The 18,486-nt window shown below is 43.8% G+C and overlaps 1 protein-coding gene across 1 annotated transcript in view; it reads left to right on the forward strand.

Moving 5' to 3' along the window:
* The first annotated feature begins 458 nt into the window (after positions 1–458).
* MEGF10 (multiple EGF like domains 10) overlaps positions 459–18,486 on the forward strand; it is a 181,432-nt gene continuing 163,404 nt past the window's right edge. Inside the window, exon 1 of the mRNA XM_042934177.1 lies at positions 459–494. The gene's annotated coding sequence lies outside the window, so the exon portion shown is untranslated. The remainder of the gene's footprint in view (positions 495–18,486) is intronic.

Raw genomic sequence — 18,486 nt, forward strand, 5'->3', positions numbered from 1 at the left:
ACCGGTCTCTCTGCTGGGGTCACTCCCAGGGGGTGGAAGCCGCTCCGGGCAGGGGAGACCCGCGGTGGGGACTCACAGTCTGGCCGGTAGGATCCTGCCGGGTGCTCTAGGGAGTGAGAGGCGCCAAGTGACACCCCCCAGTGGTCACTGCCCCGGCGGCGGCAGCTGCAGCAGCGGCAACTGCTCGCATCCCAGGCCCGGCTCGGGTTACTCCCCTCCTCCTCCAGCATCTCGGGCCAGACGGGGAAAGCCTGGTTGAAGTTTGCGACGAGTACTTCCCCGGTGCGCAAAACTAGGGGTCTGGAAACGCGCGGAGACCAGCCTCCTTTCCCGCGTGTCCACCTTGGAGCCTGACCCCCCCAGGTATCGCTCTCTTCAGGGACGCTACTTGGAGGCTAACTGCGCTGTTGGAAGAGATTTTGTTTCTCGGCCGGCGTTGGGTGAAAACCGGGCAGAAAGGGTTGTGCTGCAAATCTCAGGATCTCGGGACCTGGGTAAGAGTTGGGCAAACTCACTTCTGGCACCTCCTGGACCTGGGCCCGACGCTGGCTGGTTTGTTATGGGTTGGGGACATATTTTCCTTTAGTCTGGAGACCCGGGTGCCGTGTGAGCCTGGGCGGGATGGGCTCAGTCTGGGTTGTTTACTTTGTCTCAAGGGTTCATTGTTACTGTTTACATTTGGTCCTGTTTTGGGGGGCTATATAGGAACTTCCTGGAGTATTTTTCCTGGAGAGACACCTCCATTACGCATTTTGTTGTGCATAATTTCTGCCCTTGCATTGCCTTTTCTGTGTTTATTCTCTGTTGACGGGTGTCATAGCTGGATGTAGGGAGGTTTTGAGCGTGGAATCAGACTGGGAAGGACAAACAGTTTCAGCAGGACCCTTTCTTCCACACCAGCTTGCCTTCTCTGGGACCTTTCCTTATTTTCCAAACTTTTCTTTCTCCAGGACTTGATATTCGCATTGTGCAGACAGGCTTGGGATGCTCCCTCTTCCTGCGTTCTCGGAGTCCTTTAGGGGTGTGAGGATCACAGCCTGGTGACTTAGACCAGAGGGATCTCTTCCTTGTTGGTGTGCCTGGCTTCACAGGGAATGTTAGGAGGGGCGGTTCTTCAGACCGCAGAAAGATCTATCTTGTGGCAGTCCTTTAAAGAACGTGGACTTTGAGCCCTGCTTTACGGGAAATATTTTGTCTTTATAGTTCTTCCTGGAATTGAGGATGGCACCATGGAGTAAATGAGGTGTAGTGATTTATTTGATGTTTCTTTAGATAATATCCTCATAGGAAGACCCAAACTCTTTAGGGGGAGAGTTAAAGCTTGGGATTTTTATTAGCCAAAAAGTTCTCAGACAGTAAAATCCGTGCTAGACAGAGGAGAATGACTTTCTCGCTGGTTCTTCTTGCCTTTCTCCTTTATAGCCTGGATCTCACGTTGTGTATGGTCTTCTCAACTGCAGATACTTCATTCCTTATGGATGAAAAGACAAGGATCCAATCTTTTTGTCCAGAAGTGTCATCTTCCTGACATGACTGCTCTGGGGGCTTGGCTTGCAGGGTACTTTTAGTTTTGCTGCTCTGAGATCAAAGAGTTAAGTAGAGGGTGAGTTTGGGGACCGGGCCACCTGAGGTCAACTCTCAGCCCTTCCCCTTTCCAGTTGTGGCGTTTGGGGCAAGTTACTTAATCTCTCTTATCTTCATCTATAAACTCTGAATGGTAATGAAAATCCTTACACCAGAAGATTGTTAAAAGGATTCAATGAGTCACTGGAGTCAGTAGCCGTGGAGTGCTAAAATCCTGGCAGATAATTAGTTATGGTGATGGTGATGACCATACAGCTAACGTTAACCATTGTATCACCATAATATAGCGAAGTGTAAGCTATTATTTGTACTGGGATGAGCTGTGAAGGCTGCGCTCATGTGTGCGTCCCAATCACCTAGGACGAGATGTAATGCCAAATTTAACTCACACATGATCTTTGTATTGCTGTCTGCTGGGACCCTTTCAGAGGAAAGAAAGGTGCATGTGGCAGGGCTGGGATTTTAGAGGAGAGGTCATGGTTGGGGGCGAAAGGGTGCTTGGGACAGACTGGCCGGTGCCTTAGAAACTCCTTGCGTGAATATACCCCCGTTAACCTATTTCTTGGAGGTCATTTATTTGTTCATTGAATATTTATTGAGTCGCTATTACATTTCAAGTGCTGGTCTATGTTCCATATCATTTAAGTTTGTTGGCTTCATTTTAAAAACGCGTATTGGCCTCGTGTCTCCCCTTCCCCCCATGTTATGCATTTGAGGGCATCCTGTGACACTAGCTCTCCACAAATTAAATCCCATATACTTTTTAGCTATAACGATTTCAAGATCTGTTAAAATGAAGACAACGTATCACTGAGGAATTGAACAACATATTCAGGATAACCTCCAGCAGGTTACTTCTCCCATCAGCTTCCTCCTATGTAAATTTGTGTTGGGAGGTGGGGAAAGAGCAGGCGAATCTCCAGGGTCCCTTCTGTCTCTGCAGCCCCCAGATTAGCTGCTTTGCTTCATTGGTTGTTGCTTTTGAACCTCCTGTTTGTCTTAGGTTTGTAAATTATGTCACTTCCATCATTGCAGGCCAAGTGAGTAATAGGGTCGATAATTAATACAAGAGGAAAATTATTCAGCTCTGTGTGCACATCCTCAGTTACTCTGAGCTTTAGTTAGACTGGGCTGTGAGAAATGGCCACAATTTGCCCATTTTTGACCTATATAAAATGGCAATTTCATACTGTTCAACCTAGTATAAATCCTAGCCCCCCCCGGGTGCCTGGATGTCTCAGTCGGTTAGGCGTCTGACTTCAGCCCACGTCATGATCTCACGGTTCGTGAGTTTGAGCCCTGTGCCAGGCTCTGTGCTGACAGCTCAGAGCCTGGAGCCTGCTTCCCCTTCTGTGTCTCCCTCGCACTCTGCCCCTCCCCCACTCATGCCCTGTCTCTCTCTCAAAAATAAATAAAAACATTAAAAAAAAATTAAAAAATAATTTTAAAAAATCCCAGCCCCGTCCACTTTGATCCACGTGCAGTAAGTCTTGGGAGATGGGTGAAAAGTCCGCAGTTTTACAAGTTCCCTATGGCAAACCCAAGTGACATGCTCATGTAGCAGCCGTGAGTGTACCTTCCTCGTGGTTGTCTGCTCAGTCTAGTAGCATAGTTTTAAAAACAAATCCGGGAGCACCTGGGTGGCTCAGTCGGTTGAGCGACCGACTTCAGCTCAGGTCATGAACTTGCAGTTTGAGAGTTCGAGCCCCACGTCGGGCTCTGCGCTGACGGCTCAGAGCCTGGAGCCTGCCTCGGATTCTGTGTCTCCCTCTCTCTGCCCCTTCCCCGCTCAAGCTCTATGTCTCCCAAAAATGAATAAACGTTAAAAAAAACATTTTAAACACCAATCCGATCATGTCATTACCTTGGTTAAAAATCTTTGGCAGCTCTCCGGGTGGTAAGCATCAGTGTCACCCAGGTGCTTATTGAAAATGCAGATTGCAGGGCTTCACTCTAGATGCAAGGGCCAGACATCTGCATCTGAGAAGATCCCTAAATGAATCTGGTGGAGGTGACCTGAGATCACAATTGGAGTAACACCGGTGGAGAGCATAACGCTTAACGTCTTTAACACGATACGTAAGAGCAAAATAGCAGGTTTTCTGCTCGCCTCTTCTGCGGGCCTCCTGCCCCACTAATCTTGACTTGTTCTTCTTCCTTAGAAGATACATTGCCTGCTCTTACTTCTCCCCAACCTAGCCGTGTATGCCGTTTTCTCTGCCCGAAATGTCTTTGTTCCTCTTTTTCATCCAATCCCCATATTACTCATTCATCCTACAAGATACAGTTCAAGTTAAGACTCATGCTAATTTCCTAATTGTCTGTCAGAAACTCAGCGATAGCTCTTATGATTCCCAGTCTACTGTGTGGATAACTTTACTGTGGCATCTATGATATTGTGTCAACCGTGTTTGTTCCCTGGATGTTTGTCCAGCTGATTGGTGAGTTTACCATTCCTTATTTTAAGCCTTTATCTGCATGGCTGGCACATAAGAGTTACATCATAAATGCCTAAGGAAGGTGGGGGAAGATGGAATGAATAAATGCTAGGTGACATTCCTTAGCACACAGAGCGTTCGGGATAGGCACTACGTACGTACCAAGGGCTGTGGAGAAGCCAGTCAAGAACTTACAATTTGGCTAGGCATAGTATACACAGTTAGTAACCCAGAGTGGTAAATGGGCAAGATAGACTATCCTGAGACTTATGAAACACTAGATGCCATTGCATTGATGTTGCATGTTCAACACCGTGGCAGAGCTATGATACAAGAGCTGAGTGTATGATACCTGTGGATGGTTTTCGTTGTGAATGACAGTGTCGGGGCCCTGGAAGTGCCAGTGCCAGTAAAAGCAAAGTACTTTTGCCCCATGCTTGTCAATTTATACATCCCTTTGTATTTGTTTTTATATTCAATCATAAATATGGTGACCAGTTTAGTACTCTTTTTTCCTACTTTAGTACAGGATGCATTCCTAAAAATAGGTCCAAAGATCGATGGTGCGAAAGCCTACCATGTATAAGGGATGCTGGCCCTGGGAGCCATGTGAATTACAAAATGTTTAATTATAGTTAGCCATTTACACACTGCATTCGGTGTTTACTCCTTTCTTTAATTTTTCTCGCTTTAAACATTCTATACTTTTGGTGCTTTCCTTCTCATTTGAACAACAGTTGATCTGTTTAAGTTCAACAAATGTCTTGATTCAGGCTTAAGATGGGCCATTATTTTGCGTGTCTATTAACTCCCGTTTTTGGCTCACTTGTATTAAGTTTCATGAGACAAAAATTTCTTATTACTTTAGGCTTTTAATTGTTTCATTTCTCACTCCTTTTTTGTTTTTAATATTTTTAAAATGTTTTATGATTCATTTTTGAGAGAGAGAGACAGAGCATGAGAGGGGGAGGGGCAGAGAGAGAGGGAGACACAGAATCCGAAGCAGGCTCCAGGCTCAGAGCTGTCAGCACAGAGCCCGACGCAGGGCTCGAACTCATGAGCCGTGAGATCATGACCTGAGCCGAAGTCGGATGCGCAACCAACTGAGCCACCCAGGCACCCCATCTCACTCATTTTTTGTAATTATTGAAATAGGCAATAACATGCAAACGAGTGAACAAACGTTGCGGGGTAATGACCAAGATGGAAATTTTAGCTCATGGGCAGCTTCACCAAAGGATGAACCACGAAAAGTGTTCATTCATAGGCTGATGCATGAAAGTTCCGGTGGCATAGGGCAGGAAGGGAGCAGTATCAGCGCCCAGAGTACAAACGTCCTGATTGTTTGGACTTCACACAAACAATATTAAGAATTGCCTGTGGTCTCCATTTCTCAAGGATGTGCGCCCAGTGTTCTGTGTTAAAAATTAGCTCAGTTTTAAGAATCAACTACAATTCATTGGGTTTTGTTGATTTGTCTTCCTTTTCAGTGCTATTTCCAAAATGAACTTTTTTTACCTTAGTTTAAGCTTGCATCTGTGTGTACTTCTGTGAGTGTCTTAGCTCGTCTCTGCATTCATTCCTTCATTCATTCATTCATTCATTCATTGTATCTGAATTCCCCAAGATTTTGTATTTATCTCTACACTCTCTTTTCCTCGCAATTTAAGATTATTTTTCACAGTGATCACTCTCTTTTAAAGACAGTTATCGCAGAAGATTAATTTATCACACTTGATGCAAAGATTTCTCATGTGATGAGGGAAAAAAGAAAGCACAAACCAGTGTTGTTTTACTTTATACAATTTTATTCGCAAAACTACAGGTTGGCATGTGGATGTCATTTGATAATGCATACTCTGCCATTAGCCAGTCTGGAAAGTGTGAATGTGATCATCTATCCTCTTATGATGGAGATTCATTTCCAGTGACTTCCTCTCTTGTTTCATTTGTAGTGATTTATGCTATTAGATAAAGAAACTATGTAAAGCATTTTAACCACCTCAGTTTCCTACTCAGAAGGCAATCAATTGTACCCTTCCCCCCTTCTAAGACAAAGAAAACAGTATTTCAGCATGGGAACCTCGTCTTAATGGGTACATGTGCAGGATATTAACATCTGTTAAAAACATCTTATCTTTGAGAGCAAGGAGGCCCTATCCTAGAGGGTGGGTGACTGAGTGCCTTGTCATGAACATCCTGGCCGATCCGAATGAGCTACACAGATTTGCTTAGTTCTCAAACCTCGCCATAGGTGATCATCTCACTGTGTACCATATAAATACCTTCTGGGAAAGAATCATGTTTGTCTTCTTTGAAAATATTTTTTTAATGGTAAACTGAAAATCAAAACACAGACTTAACTTGTTCCTCCAGGAGCAAAACAGAAGTATAAAATCTTTGTTTGGGGCCCAGGGGATTAATTTTGCCACCAAAATGAAAAATTTTAAATACCTACCTCCATTGATATGTTTAGAACACTACTTTATTTGTTTATTTTTTTTTTTGGACAAGGAATTGAGGACAAGATATGACGTTTGCATTCTTTAAGAAAGAAGTTGGTTTGAGTTTTATTTTTGCCCAATCAGATATTTATCAGGTGTATAGGGCAAGGGGATAATTATTATGTGGAATTACTGAGATACTTGCCTTAAGAAAAATAAAGATTAAAAAAAAATACAACTGAGTGGGTAAGGCCGGGTGTTGTAAGGGCCAGTAGGCCGTTCTGAGAATTTCTCTGAGAGTTCCTTCTAGAGAGAGGGTTCGGTGTGTTGCCAAAATTTTCCTGGCACTGTGGGGCTTTGAAGAGAGAGGACTCGAGTGTGCACGGCACGTTTTAGATAAGGAAACGAGCTCAGCCAACACACGGCTGCAGACGTTTGCTAGATGTTTCAAAGAACAGTGGCTCAAGCGTTCCACAGGAGTGGTGAGTTAACATACAGGGGACCCCAGGACTGGATTCTGCCTGCTCCCACAGCACTATGGACATTAGAGGAGCCCCTCGTAGGACACTGCTCTTTCATTATCTAAACCAGATGTGGTTTGGGACACCTATTGGGATTCACATAAAAATGGAGCCCCCGTTCCATGAGAAGGCGTGAAATGAGGAAACCTAACTCATTCAACAACTATGGGGCTTACTGGGGGTGGGGGTAGGGTCAGGGGCATCATCTGGATCTGAATTCGCATTTTCCCTTCAGATCCTCAGTTTAGGGATTATCTTGCCACACTGCTGTGCCGTGTCTTCTCACGTGAAGTTGTCCACCGAACCACGGATGTCACTTCCTATTTCTTTAATTTTACAAAGCGTCACCCAACGTGTAGCTCTGAGTAGCTGACCTTTAAGGCTTGGGACTGTGGAGGAAGTTCACGTCTTAAGACTTAAAGCCATTAAACCATTAATTTATTTGTTATTGTTGGGGCGCCTGGGTGGCCCAGTCGGTTCGAGCGTCCAACTTCACCGAAGGTCATGATCTCACAGTCCATGGGTTCGAGCCCCACGTCGGGCTCTGTGCTGACAGCTCGGAGCCCGGAGCCTGCTTCGGATTCTGTGTCTTCCTTTCTCTCTGCCCCAACCCACTTGAGTTCTTTCTCTGTCTCTCTCAAAAATAAATAAACATTAAAAAAATTTATTAGTATAGTTAATGGTTATATATTAATTATAATCCTTTCGTATATTTTAATTGGTTGCTATTCTTAAATTATCAAACCATTCATTATTATTAACTATCATATATTAATTATAATCATTTCATACGTTATTATTGGTTGCTATTAATTATTAAATTATTTGAAACTGGACATGAAACCGGTTTTTTTAAAAGCTGTTTGTTCCCACCATCCCTGGAATTTTCTTCCCGTCCATCTTTTGCTGAAGGCTCCAGCCTCTTTTAGATGGCTTCTGTGCTTTCTTTTAACTTTTCTGCTCCTCCCCCTTGTCCTCATTGCTGACCCTACCCCCAAATTCTTATTACCTTCTGACCAGCTGTTTTCTTTTCATTTCCAGTCTTCCTTTCCACATTTCTTGGTGCCCCGATCATTCTCACCTGCCTTCTCTTGGTGTTTCCCCCCTCAGCACTGAGAGCACTGAGATTTGGTACCTGTAGTAGAGAGCCTCTGCCTTTCAGTATACCCCCATCTCCTGTGCCTCCCTTGAACAGAGGGGCGTGCATACTCTGCTCGTTAGAGAGGTTAGCAAGACTTGAGACCTCTGTGCAGCCTGTTTTCAAACAGAGGCCTGAGAATCACCGGCAGACACTGGCCCCCGTTCTAACGATTTGGACCCCGTTGGTGTGTTGTGGGGCCCAGGGATGTTTATTTTTGGCAAGGTGTTCTGATCCAGGTGGTCCCTGGATGTACTGCAATCCTTGTTAGGGCTCTTTTGCTCCATTCAGAAGGCACAACTTTTTTCCTTTTTCTTTCTTCTTCTTTTTTTTTTTTTTAAAAAAAAAACATTTTAGTGACTTGGTCAGAGGGGGTCAGGGAGAATAGCTAGTCTGTGAGAACCCGTGCCTCTCCCTCTCTGCTTAGAGGGACAATGGCTGTAACACTACGCTGTTCATGTGACAGCCAGAGAAAGGGGCCCATTGTTCCCGGGTTGGCTGATGCTACATTCTGCTCCGGCCAGCCATCCAACTGAGCTTGGTAGCCCCAAGGAAACAGACACACTTGAATTGGAGAGACAAAGAAAGGAGGTCAAGGCCTTTCACAGTTAAACTACTTGCAGCAATGTGTCAGAGGTAGGATTTGGGAAGGAAGAAAGTAATTCTGTAGAAGCATCATTAATCTGGTTTGGGAGCATGAGATGTGGCGTTAGGGAGACACAGATCCGTTAGAACTCCCAGTTGATCTTTGGCCAATGAAGAACTGTTTCTGAATATGTTCCACTGACTCACCTTATTGCAGGGTTTTATTATTGATTTAAAACCTAAAAAAGACCTCTCTCTATCCATGAGAGGCGCAAGCACATTTTTCCACCTCTTTCCCCTGGGCTCATCAAAGACAGGTGTTTGATCTGAAAGTCCACTTAAATCAAGGCCTATAAACTCCAAGAATGATTCTCTGTTCAGGGGTATGGTTCCTGTGTATATGATGATATGTTCACAATCCTTCCAAATCTAGATTCAGGTAATAAATTTCGAAGCCAAGAAGGTTTTTCTGCGATTGAGATACAGTTAAATCCGTTAGAAAGTTGATGTGTATGGACAGTTATGATGTTGGGGGCTTCCCTATCATTTAGATACCACCCCTCACCCTCAACTTCCAAACTGGATTCTAGCCCCAGAGGGAAAGGCTTGCAAACTTCCTGTAAAGATCTAATTCAGAGCTCAACAATTGGCTACATTCTTTGTGTCCGAAGATTCAAATTCAAGGTCATAGCCTCAGCATAGGTCACAGACTTTTCGCACAGGATTGTTCTTTTAGCCTCATTACTCCCTTTATGAAAAAGTATGTCATTCATTCAGCCTTTGCCTCTGAGTTTCCTTCAAAGGGAAACTTAGTCCCTAGTTCCTGTGAATATTTGTAGAAGGCTTCCTTCCTTCCTTCCTTCCTTTTTCTTTCTTTCTTTCTTTCTTTCTTTCTTTCTTTCTTTCTTTCTTTCTTTCTTTCTTTCTTTCTTTCTTCTTTCTTTCCTCCCTTCCCTTCCCTTCCCTTCCCTTCCCTTCCCTCCCCTCCCCTCCCCTCCCCTTCCCTCCCCTTCCCTTCCTTCAGCACAGAATACAGCCCTGAGTGAGGTAGAATGCGGAAAGTCTTTTCTGGACGTAGTGGGCTGTGGAGAGCCCTTTTACAAAGAGTATTCAGACAGCTGGTATTCATTGGCCAGTAGGAATCCTTTTGTCTTTGAGATAAGAGGTTTCCTGACTGGGAAGATTAGGCTTAAGGAGGTTTGTACCCAGGAGATGGCAATATACGATTTTCTTTAGATCACTTAGAGCTTCTTGTAATTAAGTCTGTCATTGTACCTTGATGATAGACTATCACTGTAAATCCATTAAAGAAGGAGAAGCAAGTGGATTGCAGAGAGGCAAGTGGCTTTATTTTCTTCATTATATTTCCATTCTCCCTCCTCTTGCAGTTTGTTTATACTTTACTAAGTGGATATTTGGTTTTACCAGTGATGTAGGTACTTTTGAAGTGGAGAAGGGGAAGGGAAAACTGTTCTTTGCAGGTGGCAAAAAGACTGTGTTGACCACGCTCCTGATTAGTTAATTAATTTTTACCTCATTGTCATTAGGCCTGTTCCTTTGGCTCCACTCCTGTGATTTGGAGAGGCTGACTCCTGGGTGCTATGAGGCATGACCGTGCTCTACTTGAAGTTCTGTGTTGATGCAGCTTTCGTTGAACAAATAGAGAAGTGATATGTTGTCTTTTATTGTGGTTTATGTGCCAAATGGCATGTTCCGTACTAAATGGTTTTTTAGGCATGGGATGCTTGCTGGCCCTTCATGTTGTGTCAGAATTAAAACCCTGGCCGAGGAGGGCTTCTGGTCTGTTTAATCTGGGTGTTGGTTGTGTGAGTGTGTTCATTTTGTGAAAATGTGTTGAGCTGTTCAATTCTATTTGTATCCTTTTTTGGTGTGTATTTTGTACTTAAACAAAAAGTTCAAAAACATTTGAAGCGTAGTGTTTAATATAGAATTAAAGTTATACAGTGATAGAAAACAGCCAACTTTGGGAACCCCAACTGTCATATAATTTGGAACCTGGTGTAGCTATGAGGGTCTGGAGCTTTCTGTATCCATTAATTCGCCCCTCTTTCTGTGGTTGGTAGAGCTCTGTGTCAGAAAGCAATGGGCCAGCACCAACATAGTTGACTGACTTTTCTAGGCAGCAAATCCAGTGACTAGGAAGTCAACAGCATTAGCAGAGCCCCACTCTTTAGAAACTAAAACACAAGCAGCCCTCCAAATTGGCCAACTAGCAAATCTCAGTCCTCTTTTCCACCCTCCACCTGCATTGTAATCTGTCAGGAAAATCAGACCAAGACTATAGACTATGTATTTTTTTCCTTAGTTTTAGATGACATCTTTCCTCAAGTCTAATATTGGAATGCTTTCATTTTTTTCCTCACATTTTGCTAATGGGGACAAAGCAATAGGAGGTATGGCGTCTTGGGCTCCTCTCTCTCACTTATTTCAGCCATCATTTCCTGAACTCCACGAGCAGTACCTCTGAATATGAAGCTTCCCCATAAGCAAAAGGATGCTTCTGGCACAAGAGTGGCCTGTGGTCCTCTTTCTGTCGAGAGGACATCAGTCATCAGCAGTGTGGGGCATCTTACCTGTAGAACATTCTAACTTGCTGTTACAATCTAGAGCTACTAGACTGAAACAGAGAAAACAGGAGTGTTTTGTTTTTCATAGGTTTTTTGAAGGAGAATTTGGAGTTCTTGGCCTTGGAATGGTTCTAGCACATCTGTGGGGCGTCTCCATATCCATTCTGTATACCTCCTTTAGGTACTGGACTTAAAGGTTAACTGTTGACTTACACAAACACATGTGATTAAAATCGTGAATTAAGAGACAAGATTTTGATGGTCTGGGTCTATTCCGGGCTGGCCTTGTCATTTACTGTATGAAATATGGCAACCTGGCTCAGGATCCCATCTCTACCCCTTGGACCTTTATGACCTTGGGCAGGCTGTTTTAGCTCTCCAGACCTCTTTCCATCACCCAGGAAATGCTAACAGTATGTACTTTCAAGAGTGTTGTTACATTTAGTGTAGTGGTAGGTACATAGTAAGCTCTCAGCCAATATTAGTTACCATTACTGAACACCAAATAATGTGAAAATAGTGAAGAATAATTACCAGGAATAAGATTTGTGTATGCCTTTTGTAAAAGAATCATCCAAGTGTTTACGTAAGATCCTGTTAATTGAACGTAGAAGTTAGAAAATAGTCTCGGAGACAAAACATATAAGCTATCAGAAATTTAAAATATTCTGGAATACAATAACAGTTAAATTTACTCATGAGCATGAATGTTTTTTAATGAAGATAATAATGTGCTAAAAGAAAAGTTTTATATCTGCTATAGAATCAGGATGAGGCTTTTAGTTAATTTGTTCTTTCCTAGTAAGATATCAGCAGAATGGAAGTGTTCCAACAAAAGCTTGTCCGCAAATGTTTATAGCAGCATTATTCACAATAACCGCAAGGTGAAAACGACCCAAATTTCCACTGGCTATTGACTGGAGAGTGGATGAACAAGATGTCATATATCCACACAATGGAATATTACTCAATCATTAAGAGGAATGAAATATGATGCATGTCGTCAAGGACATGGATGAACCTTGAAAACATAATGCTAAGGGAAAGACACCAGACACCAATGACCGCGTGTCACACATATAATCCCATTTATGTGAAATGTCCAGAATTGGCAAACCCATAGAGACAGAAAGTAGTGGTTGCCAGGGGCCAGGAGAGGAAGGAGCGGGGAGTGATTGTGTCACAGGTATGGGGTTTCCTTTTGGGGCGATGAAAAAGTTCTGGAACTAGGTAATGGTGATGGTTGCACGGTGTGGTTAAAAGGATAACATTTTATGTCATGTGAATTTTATCTCAATGAAAATTTTTTAACCTTTATTTAAAAAAAAACTGTATCAATAGATGTTTTGCATTTAGATGAGACATATTCTGCATCACTCTATTCTTTCTGCATCAGTCTCTATTCTTGATGTGTCTGTTGTAAGCCAAGCCTTTACTGTATGTTGGGGAGAATATCAAAAATGACACGGCATGGCCTTGGCCTTCTGTCTCTTTGTGGAGATGGGAAAGGATGAGGGAGTGGGTGATATGTTCCAGGTGAATCCATATTCAGGAGAGAAAAATAGCACTGTGCACTTGACGATGAGAGAAGGCTTTTTGGAAGAGATTGGACTTTGAAAGGTGAGTGATCTCCATGTAATCCAAGAAGAGGGAGAGGATACCTCGGTTGGTAGAATGGCACATGGCCTGGGCGAGAGGCGGCTGGGCAGGGGCAGGGGCAGGGGCAGGGGCAGGGCAGCGGTGACCAGAGTGGAGTATTTTATAATCGACTGTCAGCACGTGAGGCTGGACGTGTAGGTTGGAGCCAGGTTGGAAAATCTTTGAAAGCTGTTTAAAGTCACCAGGCAGTGGGTAGCAAAAGATGGCCATTGACGATAGAAGTAGAACATCGGATAAAAATGGGGAAGATGATGAGGAGACTATGGCAGTGATTTCACTGAATCGGACATAATCTGTTATTTATTCATTCAGTAAATATTTACTGAGCACCTGTTACGTTCCATGTGATTTTCTGTGGTAGCGATGGGATGACACCTAAGATAAACGAGGTCCCTGCCCTTTTAGATTTGCATTCTAGTACACACTTCAAGCACTGACTGCTAGTCCAGTGGACAAACGTGTTTGAAAAGTGAAGCCCCAAGTATGCTGTAATGTATGCTCAGAATGTGGGTTCCTGGATTTAAATCCTAGTTTGTCCCAATGTTTACCGAACGTATGACCCCAAGCCACTTACTCCAGACTTCAGTTTCTTTTTTTTTTAATTTAAATTTTAGTTAGTTAACATACAATGCAGTATTGGTTTCAGGTGTAGAATTCTTGATTCATCACTTACATACAACAGCCAGTGCACCGCACAAGTGCCCTCCTTAATACCCTTTACCCATCTAGCCCATCCCCACCCATCTCCCTCCATCAACCCAGTTAGTTCTCTGTCATTAAGAATCTCTTGTGGTTTGTTTCCCTCTCTTGTCTTCTCCACCCCTGTGTTCCCGTATGTTCATCTGTTTTTGTTTCTTAAATTCCACATGAGTGAAATCATATGGTAACTGTCTTTTCCTGACTGACTTATTTCGCTTTGCATAGTACCTTCTAGCTCCATCAACATCATTGCAAATGGCATGATTTCATTCTTTTTTGATTGCTGAGTAATATTTCATTGTATATATATATATACCACGTCTTCTTTATCCTTTCATCAGTCAGTGGACATTTGGGTTCTCTCCACAGTTTGGCTGTTGTTGGTGGTGCTTCTACAAACGTTGGGGTACATGTGCCCCTTTGGATCTGTATTTCTGTATCCTTTGGGTAAATACCTAATAGTGCAATTGCTAGATTACAGGGTAGTTCTATTTTTAGTTTTTTTTTTTTTTTTAACTTTAATGTTTATTTAATATTTATTTATTTTTGAGAGAGAGAGAGATCGTGTACATGCAAGCGGGGGAGGGGCAGAGAGAGAGAGAGGGAGACACAGAATCTGAAACAGGCTCCAGGCTCCGAGCTGTCAGCAAGGACCCCAACTCGGGGCTCAAACTCACAAGCCATGAGATCACGACCTGAGCTGAAGTAGGACTCTTAATGGACTGAGCCACCCAGGTGTCCCATATTTTTAGTTTTTTGAGAAACTTCCATACTCTTCTCCAGAGTGGCTGCACCTGTTTCCATTCCCACCAACAGTACAAGAGGGGTCCCCTTTCTCCACACCGACACCTTTTTTTTCTTGTGTTGCCATTTTTAGCCATTCTGACAGGTATGAGGTGGTATCTCATCATGGTTTTGATTTGCATTTCACTGATGATGAGTGATGTTGAGCATCTTTTCATGTGTCTGTTAGCCATCTGGATGTCTTCTTTGGAGAAGTGTATTTTCATCAGACTTCAGATTCTGTATCAGTTAAGTGTGGGTAATAATGGTGTATCCCTCATAGACCTATTATGCGGATTAAATGAGATAATAGATGAAAAGGACACTATCTGGCATATGGCAAATGCTCATTAAGTTTTGTTTGTTTATTTGCATCTGATCAAGTTCTACTCGAGGATTTGTTACGGTCATTTCTCTTTTCAGCTCAGTGAGGCTCTTGCAGGAACCCGGTATGGTAAGGGGTGTCTCGGGTCTAAGGTCTTTAATATGCCATACTGTCTTGGATGTTGAACTTGTCGAGTTCATTAGCATCCAAACTCTGCTTTCATACTTCAGGAAAACAACAAAGTCGCTCTCTCTACCAAACTACAGTCCTGGTCTTGTCTTGGGCACAAGCTTCCATCTAATGCTCCTCCTACATTATGAATCAAAAAGTCTTTATAAACACCTAGGGAGGTACTGCTCTGTCAGTGTTAGGAGTCTAGGGACAAGGAATGTGTTTGATGCTCCAGACCTTAGCATCTCAAGTCTCCTTTTGGAGACACAGCCGCACTTTGAATTTAATTTGTGTTACCTCATCAGTGCCCCAGGCCACCTCACATCTCTGTGCCTCTGTGTCTCTTTCTTGAAGCAGAGCGAAATAGCCAAACACCTCACAGAGGCACATTTTTGGAGCGTGTCTGGAAAGAATCCCTGGAGCTAGTGAGAAGAGACTGTATAAACTCTGTGGGCCCTTCTATTTCTAAAATAAATGGATTCTAGAACTTAAGGTCCTTGAGCACATAGGACCTATGCTATTTACCTTTCAGCCCCCCCAATGGCCAAGCATAGTGCTCTGGACTGAATTGTATCTCCCATAATTCATATGTGGAAGCCTTATCCTTCAATGTGACCATATTTGGAGATAAGGGCCCATGAGGAAGTGATAAAGGTTAAGTGGGGTCATAATGTGGGGCCCTAATCCAATAGAGCTGATGACTTTATAAGAAGAGGAAGAGACACCAGAGCTCTCTCTTTCCATCCTGTACACACACAGCGAGGAGGCCAACGGCGAGTCGGGGCGGGGGTGGGGGGCTCTCACCAGAAACTGAATTGGCCAGCACCTTGTTCTTGGATTTCCCAACCTGCACAACTGTGAGAAATAAATTTCTGTTAAGTCACCCAGTCTGTGATATTTTGTTATGACAGTCTGAGTAGAACAGGACATGTTCACTTTTTCTACTTTATTCTTTAAAAAAAAAAAAAAAAATAGGAGGACCTGCAGGGCTCAGTTGGTTAAGCATTCAGCTTCAGCTCACGTCATGATCTCATGGTTCATGAGTTCAAGCCCTGCATCAGGGTCTTTGCTGTCAGTGCAGATCCTGCTTCAGATCCTATGTGTTCTTCTTTCTCTGATCCTCCCCTCTTCATGCTATATCTCTCAAAATTAAACTTAAAAAAAAATAGACTAAGAACTTAAATCTTTATGGACTGGACTAATTTCAAGATTATTCAGAACTACAGGGATGTAAGAATCACATGAAAACGTGAACCTGACTCACAGTCCTAATCTTCACTCAAATGGATAATCTTGCCTTCGTCACCTGCCACAAACCAGCAGAGGCTGCAAGGTAGCATCACTGCTTGATTCAAACTTCTCCAGGACATCCTATCTTTCCTCTAGTGGAGGCACGTATGAGTGGGGAAATAGCCAACAGGAAGTGCACACTGCTGTTGGGAGGGCGGAAGGTAAGGGAAGGCCTTGCATGGTTTCTCTTTAGATTTTCAGGTTTTAAACCCTTGACTTCCTAGGTGTTCTTTCTGGGGACGCAGCAGGACTGAAGTGGACAGAATGTGAGGGAGGGTAAGTAATGGCGGCCACACCCTTAAGGCTGCATCTCACCTCAGCCAGAAGAGGCCAGGTGGTTCCTCACACCAAGGAGGAGAGGTCCTCCTCCAGGAAGGGCAGTGATTACATCTGAGCCCAGCCACGGATGGATTCAGGTGCAGAGGCTTCCTCAGCAGCGCTGGCCAGATGGTCTACTTTTATTTTGGTGAAGACCAGCCTGGAGCAAAGGCACTTTTCTTCCACTGTTCAAAAGCAGAGACGAAAAAGCTTACGATGTGGAGCTCTGCCAAGCTGGGGCTGGGGGAAAAAAAAAATCCTTGTGTTTCTTTCAAGGCAGTATGTAAATGATGCTTTGTAGTTTTGTTTGTGCAGCCCCTGGGGACCATTTAGAGGGCCTCCCCATAGCCTTCTGTCGCTTCTGTGGAGTTTAATGTTTATGATGGTGATCATCCCGTAAGCCATTGGGGGTCCCATTGTCACCTCCCAGCATACGTGTCTTTGGTTGAGGATGTTGAATTGTGATGCAACCAAGGGATCTTCTAAAAGTGATCCCGTAAATTTGCTTTTAGAATTTCAAACTAACACGTGCTTATGTGTAGTCTTCTCCCTAGAGGACCGACGTCTGATCTTTCTGGACCTGTCCAAAGTTCAGGTGTGGCATACAGAGAGCTCTTAATTCTCTGTCCAAGGAGGATGGCTTGTAGCCTGACCTAAGGGAAGTCCTGTCTAGCCAGAGAGTTTGGAAGAGCATTTTTCATTTCTTGGCCAGATCGTAGCTGTTTGTAAAAATGCAACCATGAAATTAGGGTCCAATGACACGTAGATTCATTCACTGGCACATAAGGGAGACCACAGTGTTTTTGTGTGTCAGGGGCTGATGTGTTCTCTCTCTTCCCTTTGATGGTGAATGTGTCAAGCCCCACTGCTGAGCAGGGTGGCACCCAAGGCCTGACAGGCAGACTTTCAGAACAAAGTGTCAGCTACTAAACGGACTGTGGAAGCCGTGCAAGTTTTGTCATTGGCTTCTGAGAACTAGCTCTTGACACAAAAGCAGCGTCCCGATGTCTGTCTAGCAGTTGGATCCATCACAAGTAAGACCCCAGGCAGAGCAAACCCCCGTCAGTGTATGCTGGGAACCATGGTGCCATTTCTTCCACGGTGTAGTCCCTGAGACGTGGGGAGACAACCAGGCCTCTGCCTGGCTCTGGCCACTGTGACCGCAAAGAAGGAGCCATGCGTAGTGGCCGTCCCACCCGTTCTTTTTGGCCCAGCAGTTGTTGGCAGCTGTGCAGTTAGGGAAAGTGAAGATGCTTCTGAGAGGTCAGTGTCGGGCTTCAGAATCATCACTGAAGAACGTAGGGAAGGGGGAAAAAAAAAGAGAGGGAGAGGAAAGCAAGCCATAAGAGACTCTTAACAATAGAGAGTAGACTGAGGGTTGATGGAGGTGTGTGGGGGTCGGGCTAAATGGGCGATGGTCATTGAGGAGGGCACTCGTTGGGGTAAGCACTGGGTGTTGTATGTAAGTGTTGAATCAATGAATTCTACTCCTGAAACCAATATTACGCTGTAGGTTAACTAACTAGAAATTATATATTAAAAAAATTACTTTTAATGTTTATTTATTTTTGAGAAAGAGAGAGAGAGAGACAGAGCATGAGCATGGGAGGGGCAGAGAGAGAGGGAGACACAGAATCCGAAGCAGGTTCCAGGCTCCCAGCTGTCAGCACAGAGCCCGACACAGGGCCCAAACTCACGAACTGTGAGATCATGACCTGAGCCGAAGTCAGAGGCTTAACTGACTGAGCCACCCAGGCGCCCCTAACTAATTAGAATTTAAATAAAAATTTGGAAGAAAAAAAATAAAATGTGACTTCTCAGAATAAAAAAAAAAAAAAACAGTCATCGCTGAAGGCTCAGTGGTGAACCCATGGTTAGAGACAAGAAGTCCAGATGAAGCAAAATGCCTTAAGGAGAGATTGACTTTTGGGAAGTTTCACTCC

Source organism: Panthera leo, chromosome A1, assembly GCF_018350215.1.
Source record: "Panthera leo isolate Ple1 chromosome A1, P.leo_Ple1_pat1.1, whole genome shotgun sequence".
NCBI classification, from domain to species: Eukaryota; Metazoa; Chordata; class Mammalia; order Carnivora; family Felidae; genus Panthera; species Panthera leo.